Here is a 16,431-nt window from a genome sequence, read left to right as displayed (position 1 = left end):
CCCGATATCAGGCAATAGCTCACAGTTTTCAATGGCCAAGAGGTAACTTTCACTAAATAAAAGGCTTTATACCCCTGCTCTAAACTGGCCTTTGGTCACATGAAGGTTTCTGCTCCCAATACAGATATCCTAGACACTCATCCATACTTTTAGGAGCTTCTAATTATGAACTTATATAAATTACATACAAAAGTATTCAATTAAGGAAAAGTCACATGCATCATAACACTACAGAAAAAAAGACAACACTCAGCATTTAGTTGACATCTGGACAGCTGCATTACAAACTATGCTACTCACCGGCCAATTCCCCTTTCTTTCAGCATCTACTTCACCAAATCTTTTGTCTTCACATGAATCAACTCACTTTACAACCCCTCAGCAATCCTATCCACTGCAGTCTGCTATACCCAAGCGTTTACCCTTGTTTTCTCTACCTCTCACCACAATCAATCTCTCATCCTGTATCTAGCTACTTCTGACCTCTGGGTTACTGAACTTCAGAAGAAAGCATCTGAAAACAAAAAAGCTGTGGGTAAGATTTTCAGATGGCTGAGGCTCCCAAAAGACTGGGTCCACCCACTGGATCAACCATTTCCCACTGGGAAATGTAGTCATGGCTAGGTTCGGGCTAAAAAGTCAAAGTGTATACCTCCAGAACGGTAAGCTCTTCAAAACCTTCTGGTATGAGAGACAGGCCAGAGACAACGGGACACCATGCCTGGATGGGAGCCAATGTCTTGTGGGTTGATGAGGTCACAGTAGCAAACTTACCCAAAACCCTGAGCCTGTTGACAGTCCTTATGAGAGTCGGCTAAAAGACTACCACCAGCAAGGTCCTGTTCATGTTACAACATTCTCTGCTTACTGTTATACAGAGTTTCCATAAAGTCCAGACAAAGTGCGGTGTCTCTAGCACTGATCATGAGCACTTATCCCAGGAGGAATAAATGGGGAGCCAGAGCCCCGTACAATCTATTGCCTGCAGCCGCTAACCTGAGAGTTCACTTTAGTCTTTGGCATGGTCCAAAATGACAGAGGTAGGTGTATGCAGAAATCTCACATTGACCGTGTCAGGTGTAATCATTCAGCTAAGATGACCAACCTTTTGCCACTTCATCACACACCGTAATTCCTGTCTTATGGTTTCGAGTGTCAACATAATCCTTTGTGGGTGACTGTAGTTTATGTTTGCTCTCAATGAAATGAAAAGCCTAGGGGTTGTCTTACATAAAGAGCTCATGGCGCAATGGGCATGCACCTTCTTTCTGCACCCCGGGGGCTCTGTTCTATTAAAGAAGGAGTTGAAAGTGTTTCCACAGCCCTTTTGTAATACAGATAGCGCTGGTGTAATCCTAAAGAATTGGTTCCATCATCTTAATGGACAGTGGCCTGATTAACAGGAGGGAAACACTTTGCCTATGCCCCCATGCTGTATTATGGACAAGGGTGCAGAGGCAAAGAGGTGGTGCATCAAGAGTGCACCACAAACAGATGGTGTGCAGTTTGACAGTGTGCCCTTTGGGGTTGCCCCTCTGGTGGTGGAAAAGGGTGGTCTCATGGACCCCCCTCCAAACATTCCCATGTATGAGGGTGCAGTCACTCACTGCACCTGCCTGGAATCACGCTCTCCCTTGGAAGTATAGACTGAGTGCTGCCTGCACTGAGAAAGGGAGGCTGGCTTCTCCAATCTGGCTTTCATTAATGTGCTTTCCCTAGGACAGCACAAGTTTGTGGCCGTCAAGGGGTGCCGTTCTTTAGCAGAAACAGTGCGCATTGTGAACACTGTCCCTGTTTAAGCCAGGTGCATCTAGCTAAAGATGTGCCGCAGTGCACCCTTAATGTAAAATGGCCCCAAGATGTCAAATACGGTGCTTGCTATGAGCGAGTGTAAGGAAATGCCTCCTTGGCATGGTTACCCCCTGACTTTTTGCCTTTGCTGATGCTATGTTTTGATTTGAAAGTGTGCTGAGGCCTGCTAACCAGGCCCCAGCACCAGTGTTCTTTCCCTAACCTGTACTTTTGTTTACACAATTGGCACACCCTGGCATCCAGGTAAGTCCCTTGTAACTGGTACCCCTGGTACCAAGGGCCCTGATGCCAGGGAAGGTCTCTAAGGGCTGCAGCATGTCTTATGCCACCCTGGGGACCCCTCACTCAGCACAGACACACTGCTTGGCAGCTTGTGTGTGCTGGTGAGGACAAAACGAGTAAGTCGACATGGCACTCCCCTCAGGGTGCCATGCCAACCTCACACTGCCTATGCAGTATAGATAAGTCACCCCTCTAGCAGGCCTTACAGCCCTAAGGCAGGGTGCACAATACCATAGGTGAGGGCACCAGTGCATGAGCACTGTGCCCATACAGTGTCTAAGCCAAACCTTAGACATTGTAAGTGCAGGGTAGCCATAAGAGTATATGGTCTGGGAGTCTGTCATACACGAACTCCACAGCACCATAATGGCTACACTGAAAACTGGGAAGTTTGGTACCAAACTTCTCATCACAATAAATGCACACTGATTCCAGTATACATTTTATTGTAACATACACCCCAGAGGGCACCTTAGAGGTGCCCCCTGAAACCTTAACCAACTACCCGTGTAGGCTGACTGGTTTTAGCAGCCTGCCACACTGGAGACATGTTGCTGGCCACATGGGGAGAGTGCCTTTGTCACTCTGTGGCTAGTAACAAAGCCTGTACTGGGTGGAGGTGCTTCACACCTCCCCCTGCAGGAACTGTAACACCTGGTGGTGAGCCTCAAAGGCTCACCCCCTTTGTTACAGCACCACAGGGCACTCCAGCTAGTGGAGTTGCCCGCCCCCTCCGGCCACGGCCCCACTTTTGGCGGCAAGGCCAGAGGAAATAATGAGAATAACAAGGAGGAGTCACTGACCAGTCAGGACAGCCCCTAAGGTGTCCTGAGCTGAGGTGACTAACTTTTAGAAATCCTCCATCTTGCAGATGGAGGATTCCCCCAATAGGGATAGGAATGTGACCCCCTCCCCTTGGGAGGAGGCACAAAGAGGGTGTACCCACCCTCAGGGCTATTAGCCATTGGCTACTAACCCCCCAGACATAAACACGCCCTTAAATTTAGTATTTAAGGGCTCCCCCGAACCTAGGAACTCAGATTCCTGCAACCTAAGAAGAAGAGGACTGCTGAGCTGAAAAACCCTGCAGAGAAGACGGAGACACCAACTGCTTTGGCCCCAGCTCTACCGGCCTGTCTCCCCCCCCCTTCTAAAGACACTGCTCCTGCAACGCTTTCCCCAGGACCAGCGACATCTGAATCCTCAGAGGACTGCCCTGCTCTAGAAGGACCAAGAAACTCCAGAGGACAGCGGCCCTGTTCACCCAAGACTGCAACTTTGTTTCCAAAGGAGCAACTTTAAAACAACTGTGTTTCCCGCCAGAAGCGTGAGACTTGCTACTCTGCACCCGACGCCCCCGGCTCGACTTGTGGAGAACAAACATTTCAGGGAGGACTCCCCGGCGACTACGAGACCGTGAGTAACCAGAGTTGCCCCCACAGCGACGCCTGCAGAGGGAATCCCGAGGCTCCCCCCGACCACAACTGCCTGACTCCCAGATCCCGACGCCTGGAAAAGACTCTGCACCCGCAGCCCCCAGGACCTGAAAGATCGGAACTCCAGTGCAGGAGTGACCCCCAGGAGGCCCTCTCCCTTGCCCAGGTGGTGGCTACCCCCAGGAGCCCCCCCCTTGCCTGCCTGCATCGCTGAAGAGACCCCTTGGTCTCCCATTGATTTCCATTGGAAACCCGACGTGTGTTTGCACACTGCACCCGGCCGCCCCCGTGCTGCTGAGGGTGTTCTTTCTGTGCTAACTTGTGTCCCCCCCGGTGCCCTACAAAACCCCCCTGGTCTGCCCTCCGAAGACGCGGGTACTTACCTGCTGGCAGACTGGAACCGGGGCACCCCCTTCTCCATTGAAGCCTATGTGTTTTGGGCACCACTTTGACCTCTGCACCTGACCGGCCCTGAGCTGCTGGTGTGGTAACTTTGGGGTTGCTCTGAACCGCCAACGGTGTGCTACTTTGGACCCAAACTTGAACCCCGTAGGTGGTTTACTTACCTGCAAGAACTAACAAACACTTACTCCCCCTAGGAACTGTGAAAATTGCACCGTGCCTAGTTTTAAAATAGCTATATGTGATTTATGTGAAGAGTATATATGCTATTGTGATTATTCAAAGTTCCTAAAGTACCTACCTGCAATCAATTTCATTTGAAGTATTACATGTAAAATTTGAACCTGTGGTTCTTAAAATAAACTAAGAAAATATATTTTTCTATAAAAAAACCTATTGGCCTGGAATTGTCTCTGAGTGTGTGTTCCTCATTTATTGCTTGTGTGTGTACAACAAATGCTTAACACTACTCCTTTGATAAGCCTACTGCTCGACCACACTACCACAAAATAGAGTATTAGTATTATCTCTTTTTGCCACTATCTTACCTCTAGGGGGAACCCTTGGACTCTGTGCATACTATTCCTTACTTTGAAATAGTGCATACAGAGCCAACTTCCTACAGCGAGGTTCCCTAAAGCTCCAATTTTCTCATATCTGTGTAATGTGCCATGAGAAATCAAACCACTGCGAGTTCCTTGTTGGGTCTGGCTCCAGCCAAGCTCTGCACTTGCCTCAGTGAAGATGGCTGTTATCCATTTGACCCACAACTCATCCCAGTCGTTACTTTTGAGGTTATTGCCACCTCAAGTAGGAGAGAAAAACAGGAAGTGGTTGGGCAACCCTACCCACCACAGAGTGGTATCAACACACTTCTACCAACATCACTTACTGCTTTTTCTCCTGCATATGAAAGGAACTCCTGCCGATCTGTTCAGATTCCCCTTGTGCCCGGCAGAGGAATTAGAGCGCTACTCCTGCAAGTTTAAGTATCAATGGGGTAGCCCTGTTCTCCTCAAAACCTGGGTATTATGTATTCAAACAACTTGGTTACAGGTGAGAAATGAAAATCAAAGGTGATTCTGGAGGTGAGTCATACCCTGGTTCCAAAACGTATTTTTTTTTTACTTTCCAACACATAAGTTCTGACATTATACACTTTACCACACAGGTCATCCAATACCCAGTCCTGAGGAAGATGTCCTTGATGTAAAGAAAACGCATGCTTCCTAAGAGAGTTAAAACATTGACAGTTTCATATTCAGCCAGATTTTCTTGATGCACTGCACTAGCACTTTTTTCACCGATCACTTATGGAGCACCTTAATGAGCGGTTTCGTTAACTGCTATAATTTAACTACAATATATTTTATTTCACTAAGTAATTAAGTTGTTCAGACCTACATGTGTTTTTTCCCCCACCTACAAGGGTCTTCCGATCGGAATCTGCTGCTGGTAGAGGACGAGAAGTCTTGTAAGTACTCCCGCCACACCCTCCTAACATTTAGGACTAACCTGGCTTGATGTGGTTGGGTCCTTTTCAGGGGTGCTGATTTTGGGGCCAGTTCTGCACGCACTGGCCCTGGTATTGCTGACCGGCGTTGCATGTTTCATTGGGGTTCTGTTTCCTCTTCATGCATGCATGTTTTTAGAAGGCACTAAAAATAGGACTCCACATATGTGAGAAGTCCCTCCACTCTTCCCCTAATTAATTAACTGATTTCAGCTGCTGCTGTCAGGTGCGGTAATTTCCGAGATACCATTCCGTTTTCTAATTTTGTGCACTTGACTTCACTGAGGTGTTTAGGGTTTTGTGAAGACATCCTCTTTGCTAAGCCCCTCAACTTCTGCTCATGCTTAGTCTAGTTATGAAACTCATTTGGGACTGTCTCACTACATTTTCCCAAATGTAAATCTACAACAAATTTAATCATTTAGCAGTGTAGTGACATCTGTGTTCTGCATCCCTGTGCCCATCAGGTATGCCAATGTAGTGTAATAGTTTCTGTATTACCATAGCCCAATTGCTACATTTTTTTTTTATGTTGCAGTATTCTTCTTCTCCTTTGTGTATTGGGATATACTTTCCAGTTTTAGCTTTTCTTCTCCAGTTATATTACTTTGGAAGCTGTTATACAGAAATAACTACTACAGTGCAACTACAATTCCCACTGTCTGACAAACTGCCAACCACTATGCCCCCTATAGTTGAGACTATGCCGGGTGAAGCATAATCGTTCATTTGCTGAAATACATCGGAATCAGTGATAAGGGGGGTGATCTTCAACTGAACAAATATTTAAGTCCTTGCAATTTTACAATAAAGTATGAGGATTTCTACTTTAAGTTACTTTTTTTTTTTAATCATTTAATTAAATTTATCAGAGTATTACACTACAGTTCAAATTTGCGGCTGGGTATAATGCCAGCATCCAGATCAATAGAACATCATGTCATAAACTACTGCACATAAACAGAGGAAGTATTGACTGAAAACTTACAAGTGGAAGAAAGAAAGAAAGTAAAACAGCCAGTGTGAGAGGGACAGAACTGCTCGCTATGAACCCAGAGACGGGTCATGGGATCGGGGAGGAGAAGGGACGGGGGAGGAGCGCGGCAGAGGTAGCGACGGCCATACATAAAGGAAAGGAAGCAGGAAAGAAGCTCCTGGGGGACAGCCCAGAGGAAACCCCAAGACACAGAGCATCTCAGCAGGCGCAACTCCTGTGTCCACATAATTAGGGCCAGCTCTGGGGTAGTGATCCCCTGGGCTGTGCGTCCCCATCCGTGACACTGTTTCCATCGCGCATCATGTGGGAGCAGACCAGCACGGCATCAGAACGACAATCTAGACATTCCAACCCGAGCCCGGTGATCTCATGTCCCCTTCCATGTGTGGATTAGTGTATTTATGAACATAGAAGTTACAGTTCAGGGCGGGCGGGTGTCATCTTTGTTCACCAGTTGTGCAATAAAGGAATCCCATATGTCCGCCCCTTTGACCATCACCCACCTTTCGTGGAGGAAGCGCAGTACTTGTGCTTCTGCTGTAGCCCAATGTAGCAATTCGTTCCACCAACGATGTGTGTCTGGTGCGCTCGGTAACTTCCACTGTGTCGCTAATAGGCGTTTAAATAAAATGAATGCTAGGTCTACGCATCTGTGTAACTGCCTCCTCCCTCTGTGTCGCAAGCGAATCCCCAATATGCAGGATTCGGGAGTAGGGTATAAAGAGAGTCCCGTCCAGGCAGCTGCCCGCAAGGTGATATCATGCCACGCGTGCAGCACCGTTGGACATTACCACGTCATTTGGAAGAAGTTAGCATCTGGTGCCCCACATCTAGGGCATTCCGGGGTGGACTGCGGGAACATGCGCTTGAGCCGACTTGGTGATAAGTAAGTCTGGTGTAGGTAGTTAAATTGTGTGTACCGAAAGCGAGAGTTGCGTGAAACCTCCCGTGTTGAGGTGAGTGCTGTGTTCCATGCCCGCTATGTCAGTGGTGCGGGCAAAACCGCATCCCATCTAGCCTTCGCCTGTGTCTGCGCCTCCTCGGGGGCAGGCAAGTAGCATTTTGTGGTTCGCTGTTCCCATTACCCCATGTACCACACACCAGCTGATGCAGCGCCCCACATGTGTACTTTAAGTGACTTTTTATCCACACGTCTCATGTATTTAATTGCAAATGGCAGCCTGAGAATTCCCTAACAGAAAAACGCATAAGTACACTCTATTAAATTACTGAGAATATTTGAGTTGATATGAAGTAGAATTGGGAGATTAACATTAAAAAAAATGCAGCCGCTCGCACCAGAGTTCCAACTGGCCGAACAACTGAATCCTGCCCCTCCGAGAGCTGAGACTTCAGGGACACCGTGAAGCGATGTGCCCTACTTACAGGGAAACAGCTGTGGGGCGTGGATCACTGCGGTACAGGGCCTGGAGAGAGGGTTGGTGATTGTGGCCTAAGCACCCCGGATCGTGGCGTACAGGGCGGACGTGCAGCAAAGTACGAGACTGAATTCTGGAAGCTATGTGGCTGCGTCCGCCTATTAAGCATCGGAAATGCGGCTGTACCACTGAAGCCCCTGGCACAGTGGAGTTGTGAGTGGACAGGACCTCCCACCTTGAAACCGCTTGTCTGACAAACAGAAGTAGCGAACCTCACCTGGTGTAGGAGCAGCCCATAACTGTTAACAGAGTCGCGCCGCGCTGGATCCAGGAGCGCGGCTGCCAGCAGCAGAAAGGTGGTTTTAAAATCTTTGCAGTGGAAAGTGAAGGTACACAGTGAGTCCGTGGAGGTATTGCAGTACTGCGGCCCAAATGGGAGGGGATCCTCTTGCCAACTGAATGCATGAAAGGAGAGGACTTGCTGGGCCCCAGCTGCGAGTGTGCCACCTCCGGTTCCATCCACCAACTGTGGAACAGTGCAAAGTAATGGATTTAAATAGTGTGTGGGTTGTGGTATACATGCCTCTGGTGCCCAGTATAAGCAAACCCCTGGTCCAAGTGACTGTGCCCCTAAAGAGTACAATATTTGTTCGAGGATAAAACGTAATGGGCAAAGACAAGGCGCTGAAACCAAGTCAGTCCACTTAAACATTGAACTATATTCAGGCAGTCTCCATGACGGAACTACCTGGTGATGGATCTACAATGGTGCCTGGGACTCAGATGGAGGCAGAGCCGGTTGGGGGCCTCTTGCTTGCAGATTTGATGGAGGAAATCAAAAGCACAAAGACAGAGTTAACAAAACAAATAGATGTGGTGGCTATAGATGTAAACCTCTTGAGAGTGGATCTTTGTGGCGCTGCAGACCGTGTCATGGCCATGGAGGGTACTATGGGAGAAGTACAGAAAGAGGTAACCACTCTCCGAGACATGGTGTCTTCCATGCAGAAATTAACAGTGCAACTTGAAAAATGTATTGAAGATTCTGAGGGGTGGTTTAGGAGGAATAACCTACGTTTGTAGGTTTTCCTGAGAAGGCGGAGGGGCAATAACCAGAACTATTTTTGGAAGACTGGATCATCAAGATCATGTCTCCCCCTAAAGTGTTGATGTTCTTCATGATCCAGAAAGTGCACAAGGCACCTCAGCCGACACCTGACGCACCTCTGCATGCCCCATTAGCCTGCCTCTTTAACTTTAGAGATGGCGATGCTATTCTCCAACATGTGCACTTAAAGGGCCCATCGGAGTTTGAAGGAAAGCAGATATCTATTTTCCATGACTAAACCCAAAAGGACCAAAACCAATGTAAAACATAAATGGAAGTGAAGAAACGATTCAGCTTTATCCAAGATGCAGTCTCATGTTCCTGGTAAAGCTCCAAGTGGTACACGTAGGAAAGGTGCATTTTTTTTTCCAGCTGACGAGGCCAGTGATGGACGTGATGGTCAGCCTGCGGAAGCAGGGACAAAGACAAGCAGATCCTTCTGGATGGTCTGGCCGCATAGTGGTCAGCTCAGACGGCACGCTGTGCGGCACCACGCCTAGACAGGACTTGCGGGAGACATTCTTGACCTAACTGGGGAGTCCAGAATCGAGTATGGTGGCCTAGCTTGATCCACAACCCTGTGGGTAGTGAGTACGGTCAACGCAGATTGAGGGTGATAGGCTTTGTGGCCCATGTGGCAGCTCAAGGATTACCACTTCATGGTCTCTGATGGTGTACTGGCCCCTAGTGTAGCGGAAAGCTGTTTTACGGACACCCTTTGTTTCTAAGTTACATAAAGGAATGGTACGGGAAAGGTTAGTTCTAGCACCGTTATAGTTGAGGCAGGCTGGTTCGCTTTACTGTCCATGGGATTGGGGGAGGCGGCGTTGAGTTGGGAAGAGGAGTAACACTAATCATTTTATTGGTTTATGGGGATGTAAGCTGCTTGTGTGTATGGAGAGGCTGTTACAGGGTACTCCTGATCCCCTTGGGTACTTCTGCGGATAGAATACCTGGATTCCCTGATGCTGGGATGGCTCTCTGAATATAATGACAGATGAAACATACAAATGTGCGACTTGGAATGTTAGGAGTCTGGCGCAGTTGGAAAAGAGGAGCTCAGTGTTTGCCTATCTAAAGAGGTATTGAGTCTCTGTGGCATTCTTACAGGAAACCCATGTGTGGGGAGATTGTATCGCTAGTCTCCGCAAGAGATGGAAGAGTCAATTGTATGCAACCTCAAACCCCAGATAAGCTCAAGGTGCTATGATTTGGGTGACTCCTGGGTACCCTTATATCATAGAGAACATGTCTTAGATCCGGAAGGACGGTACGTGATTATGCATAGTGACTTAGATGGTTGTGAAATATGCCTGATTAATGTGTATGCCCCTATTAATGACTGTAAGATCTTTTAAGGTGAAGTGGTGACTTCCGCTGTGAAGTACTTACCTGTGGAAGTAATGCTGGCAAGTGACTGCAAGTGTGTACTAGGTGACATGCTTGATACAGAACCACTGAGTAGGGGCAGAAAGCCACACATGACAAGGCAACTGGGGGAGCTACTGCAGGGCTTACAGCTGTTAGATATTTGGAGAGAGAGACACCTTGAGTGTTCTCCTGTTATACCTCTGCTGCAGTGACGCACAGCCAACTGGATTACTGCTTTGTGTCAGCTAAGCTGGCGTGGAAGGTAAAGGACATTACATATCTGGGGTGTTACCTATCGGATCACTCCCCATTGTTGATCAGTTTAGAGAAGGAACGCACTCGCCCTGCGATCCCCTTGTGGCGCCTGTATGCAGAGGAATTAACAGATCCTCCGTTTGAGGCTACAAAAGAAAAAAAAAAAAGAAAAGAAAAGAAAAAAACTGCAATACTCTTTGGTATCAAACAGGGGAAAACATTAAATAATTGTCCAGTTGCTGAACTGCACACTATGTAACTGGAAACGTGAGCTCAGTCCCAGCAACTCACTCGACCAAGATGTGTGTTTCTAGACAAACAAGCTACTTCACTGTGGTTCTTTTTGCTGATAATCACATTTTAGAGCACATCAAACAAATTAAGCTCTGGGTGTGCGTTATACAGAATCGTCTCCTGTTTAAGATTATGAGGACTATAATGTTGCTCTAACAGTACTGACAGTATTGATCATGTGTAAAGGGTACATAAGAACTCAAGGAATGATTTGTCCCTTGGTTCACTTTTGACAAAGTTGTCAGGGCAGCGGTTCGTGAATGTTTCTAAGTTCATGATTAGAAACTGTCACTTCAAATAAATGCATCCCAATGCAGTGACATAATCTAATATACTACAACGAAACTCTTTTACATGTTAAGGAAATACACTTTTGCTTTGGAGAGTCGTCATCATATTTTTAAAGGATGTGTGTTGCTCTCTTTACACCCCAAATATTTTGAGGGCTCAGCTCATGCACTAGCATTTTGAGCCATGCCTAATCCATGGCTTGCCCATCTCTATGTCCACGCTAAGTAGTCCATACAGTCCAGGTCTTTACTATGCAGTGTGGGACTTGTTGACCTGTTGGATCTCTACATAAAATCAATACTACAAATTTCACAATTCAAAGAAAAAAAAAAAATCTAGACAGATTGCAAGCAAAGACCTGGAAAACGTCAGAAAACTGGGTTCCCACACTAATGTAAGTGCCTCTTCTGTATTCTTTAAATTCTGGTATTTATAGTTTTGTCCCACTCTCCGTTCACCCCTTTCATAAATACATAAGTATAAGTACCAGAAAACAAAATAAAGTTCTAGGTTTATTTTCACCTGCCATGAGCTGCTAGGTACCACTTATCAGGAGTTAGAGTAATGCACTTTAGAGATGGTGTCTGCATCACCCCACTAAAATGCGCAGGCCGGGGAATTTATTATCAATTACCAGGACGTTTATAAGTTTAAATAGACTTTCATTTTAAAAAGAGTTCCAAGTGCCAGGAATCATAGGGTTTATTAGCCAATGAGGGTTGACATACAGCCTAAATTACAGCCAACAGAGTAAGGGCTTACGCTTGGGAGGGGTGCAAGTGTCTTGTGGCTTTCTGTGTGGAGACTGTCTGCTTTAATTTTGTAAGGTTTGGAAAAGGGTAATAAATATGTAGAAATATCCTCAGACAACCTGACAGACTTAACTATATGGTATTCAAAGTCAACCTAGTCAGATGAGTCATGAAATCTCTCAGAACACTCCCCATAAAAAAGAGACTTTATACGGCTCTCTCTACTCTCTACTCTTAGACACCAGCAGTTTCCATTTGCTTTTGTCAACAACATTAGTATGGCATTTGATAAATATGCTATTGGGGTGTCTGGGGGTTGTTTGGTGTTGTGGGAGGGAATGATTCTTTAATCTCCGGTCTCTCTACTGGTGTGGGAGGCCAGGCGCATGGCACATTGTGTTCAATGCGCTGGTAGCAACGGAAAGCCACACACTCTTGAAGGAGGAGCTCAGGACTTCACCACTGGCATCAGTGACAACCTTAGCCTCATGAAGTGCAGCCTGCTGCTGTTTCCTTAATCAGTGGACTCAGTCCAGTCCAGGAGCAGAATTTGGAAGATGCTCAATGAAAGTGCTCAGCCTGGCAGAAATACTCCCTAGTCACTTCTGTACTGGCAGCCTAATCTGTTGAGTCATTGACTCTCTCTCTTCTGTGGTATTGAAGTGATGGTAGTAGTAGTAGTAGTAGTAGTATGCAGACACTTTGCTTTACTGAGACAAACAGCAGCCTATCTTAGAAGAGTCTCGTTCAGCAATGATGAGAATGTTCATGGTTCTGTAGGAGGCATGACATATGGCATGTTCACCTGTTCTTGCTTTTTCGTCTACATCACATTACTTAAATAAATGTATGTTTAAATTTCATAGTAATAACAATGTATCCTAATTTATCACTAAACGGTTCATTTGTATCGCATCAGAATCGTGACTCAAGTGTACAAGTTTATAATCAGGGCACAAGTCCTAAAAAAAAGAAGTTAAGGGATTAACCAAGTTAGACAGCATGCAAGTGACATCATGGTGCGTGATATCACAGCATGTGACATCATGGCGCTTGACATTGCAAGTGGCATCACAGGAAGGGACATCAGAGGAAGTGGCATTAGAACCCATACCTCACAAGAAGTCACATCACAATATGTGACATCTGAGCTTAAGACCTCACACAAATGTTTAGCAGGTCTATACCGAGTACATTTGAGTGTCTTACCAGATTTAACAAATGAGATTTTGCATTGGGGTTGTGCCAAAAAAGTTACATAACCCTGATGCAAAATCTGGACCTCAATTTCATTCATTTTTTTTACATCTCTGCTACAAAGAAATTGACACAAGGAGAAATTTGGCAATAAATCTGTTCTGCTTTATTGGTTGCAAAGACTGAATTAAAAAAAAATCTTATGGGGTTAAGGTACCTGATGCAGAGAGCTTCAGATGCCCTATAAATCTCAAGAAATAATAATGGTAAGCTAACTCTGTGGTTAACACGTTTGCTGGAGAGCTGTGTGTTGGCTCTAGTCCCAGTTTTTAATCAAAGTATCATAGAGGGTTAACCTGTCTCCTCCAACGTACATCATGACAGATTTTTATTTCATGTAGATAGGTGAGAGGGCTACTACTTTTAACACAGGTATCCTTTTGTTACTTGCAGTACATAAATTGTAATCCTTCTAATATAGCACAGTGAGCTATGAGTGACATGTGACTCCTACACCTTGTAACACTCACTATCCTATGTAACACATCCTGTACATAAATTAACACATTTTATTGTCAATGTAAAATGTGTACATGTGATGATGTAAAGCGCTCTGAAACTCTGCATTGGGATAAGTAGCCCTATAAAAAAATAGGTAAATTACAATTTGTGTAAATACAGGTACAGACCAGCATATCTGACATTCTTACTGTGCATGCATATATATCCAGGGACTGACCAAAGTCAAAATCCTGCTGCTCTTAAGTAGCTGTGAAGTGGCAACAACCCATGTGCCTTTCTCCTCCATTGAATAGCAGGAAGGTGTGAAGCTCCAGGTCACTCCAGCGAGAACAAAAGAAGGGCTTATGGCCTCTTAACTTCAGCCTTTGTTTTGGCCCCAGTTTGAATTTAAAATGTATTTTTTAAAAGCCCCCTCACTGCCGCCTGCATGTTGCTGCTCAGAAGGAAAGCAGGCAACCTGCTGGAGCTGCTTAATGAGTTGCCATGTTTAAACATTACACCGGGACTAGTTCAGCATATTACAGTGCGGCACAACTACTTGACAGGGTGGACGGCGTCCACCCTGTGAAAACAGTGGGTGGACGCTGTGTACCAGCATGTACCCCGACTAGTGACCTGTTTATAATTATATCAGTGGTGAAAACACTGTAAACTTTGCACTTGTATAGCGAACTACTCACCCGTTAGGGTCTCAAGGCGCTGTATGCATACCACTGAGGAACCCCTCCTGGCTTTTGCCTGTAAGGCACCCCACTCCTGGACAGCCCCAGGGTGAAGCCAAGCATCCAAGTGCTGTGAGGGCCGTTATGGAGATTAAGCCGAGGTGGGAACTGAACCCTGGTCCTGGACCAGATCTCTGCATCAGGGTTGGCCGCTCTAACCATTGTGCTGTCAGTAGACTAATGAAGTACACCAAAAATAAATCTTATTTGCCTAACACATAGCATACTACGTTTAGCTGTGAACAGAAATCGAAACGCTTTTCTTCATGATTCCTACTTTCTATATTTGTAGTTCTTCCTACTTTTCATTAGTAGTGTTTTCAGTCATCTGATCTCTCTGCAGCATGTGCCTTAACCATACTAAATCTCCCACCCTCCTCCCCCGACCACGTCCAGTCCATTTAAGTTGTACTGACAACTAGAGCCATGTTTTTTTAAGTTCATTTATAATGCAAAAGCACAAAAATGTAGGTAACCTTGCATTTCACCGGTTTTGCAACAATTTCAACCTATTTTGCAGCTTCTTTGAGCTCAAATGGGTGTAATTTCTGATAATTAATTATTTCCGTGCACTTCTATGATAAGTGTTACTGCGAGGAAGTGTCACTCTAAATGTCACACATTTCACAGTTGAATGTCACTCGTAAGTACACTGAAACAATGGACATGTCAAACATAAACAATATGAAAACTTACCTGTGTCTGTCCTTCGCTCTGCTTGAGTTCTCCGTTATTTTCAAGGAGAAGGAAAATCAGAAATGACGCAGACCGATGACAATCTCTAAACGGAACAGAGTGGTCACCGGTTCTGACATTTTTCGACCATTGTAGCGTCTTTTCTTGCACGAATTCTCAACTGGAATCGGTTCTAAACAGTAACGTCAGTGTTTGTAAAAATACACATATAGCTGCAAAGTAAATACATTAATCCTTTTACAGCAGCCACGAGATGCCTGTCAGTCCCCACTACGTTCGAGAACACCGTATTCGTTAAAAGGACAACACAAGAGAAGAGTGTTAGACGTCACGGCAAAGGAACTCGTCATATAGAAAACAATGTGCATAGAACATGCCGTAGGAGGCACAAAACAGGAAATGAACTTCGGCCATGTTGTGATTGGCATCCAACACCCGGAAGAAATCCACTCGGTTGCAATCTATAGTGAACCGTGAACGCTGTGAAATGAAACACGGTGAAGTACCGGTTTAACTCTTGGGGGTTTGCAAGAATATGTCTTTTTCTCATTAAAAGTACCCTTCAGTCTACAGAGCTTTCATGTATTTTTCTTTGGATTCTCGGACAATTGCCATATTTTACTGAAAAAATACCGGGTGTTTGTCACGCATGAACATTCACTAACGACCCTGACGTTTTATTTAATAGTACTTTGCATAAAAGCATCTGTAATTATTTTTAAAATGGCATATCTATCTGATTTAATTATTCCAAGAAGCTCCACAACACCATTTTTTAAAAACAACATTTATTTATATCAGATTACACCAAACACGTGGAAGACCCTTAGGACAGAGTTCGTTGTTCAAATGCATTTTTTTAAATGAACTTGTGGGGATAACATTTTTTTCTGGCAGTTGTTAATGCTGAATTTTTACTAATGAATATTCATGTATTTTGAGTGTTGAGTTTGCATAGATTAGTTAACGTAGAGAAATAATACATGCATTTGAAATTGTTCCTAAATGAGTGATCGCTTATATTAAAAAAGTATACTTATTCATGGCTTATTAATGCAAAATGTTGAGCTAATGTGTGGATTAATGTAGTAACGCTATATTAAAGGTTATGTATTATGTACTTGCTCTATTAATCATAGTCCTTAATTTAGCAAGGTCTTCGGCCTAGTTGCACGGCCTCATGTCAAGCTGCATTTCTTAGGCAAACTATAAAATGGCTGCTTAGAGAATTAAATTGTGATTTTCCACTGCGTTGACCAAATGCTAGTAACTAAACAATTTTCCCATGAGAACTGCTTACTAGAATATGCTGTACTAGCTAGGGATACATTGTATAACTTAGTGTGTGTAAAGACGACTTTCCAAGAAGAAGCTAATAGATGCACTGACTGGAGTATAAGTT

At 45.1% G+C, this 16,431-nt stretch overlaps 1 protein-coding gene across 1 annotated transcript in view; it reads right to left on the bottom strand.

Annotated features, from left to right (window-relative positions):
* Positions 1-15,419, bottom strand: part of EOLA1 (endothelium and lymphocyte associated ASCH domain 1) — a 38,790-nt gene extending 23,371 nt beyond the window's left edge. The window contains exon 1 of the mRNA XM_069212412.1: positions 15,030-15,419. The gene's annotated coding sequence lies outside the window, so the exon portion shown is untranslated. The remainder of the gene's footprint in view (positions 1-15,029) is intronic.
* Positions 15,420-16,431: the final 1,012 nt, after the last annotated feature.

Source organism: Pleurodeles waltl, chromosome 2_1 (assembly GCF_031143425.1).
Source record: "Pleurodeles waltl isolate 20211129_DDA chromosome 2_1, aPleWal1.hap1.20221129, whole genome shotgun sequence".
NCBI classification, from domain to species: domain Eukaryota; kingdom Metazoa; phylum Chordata; class Amphibia; order Caudata; family Salamandridae; genus Pleurodeles; species Pleurodeles waltl.
This window is presented reverse-complemented; position numbering and strand designations above follow the sequence as displayed.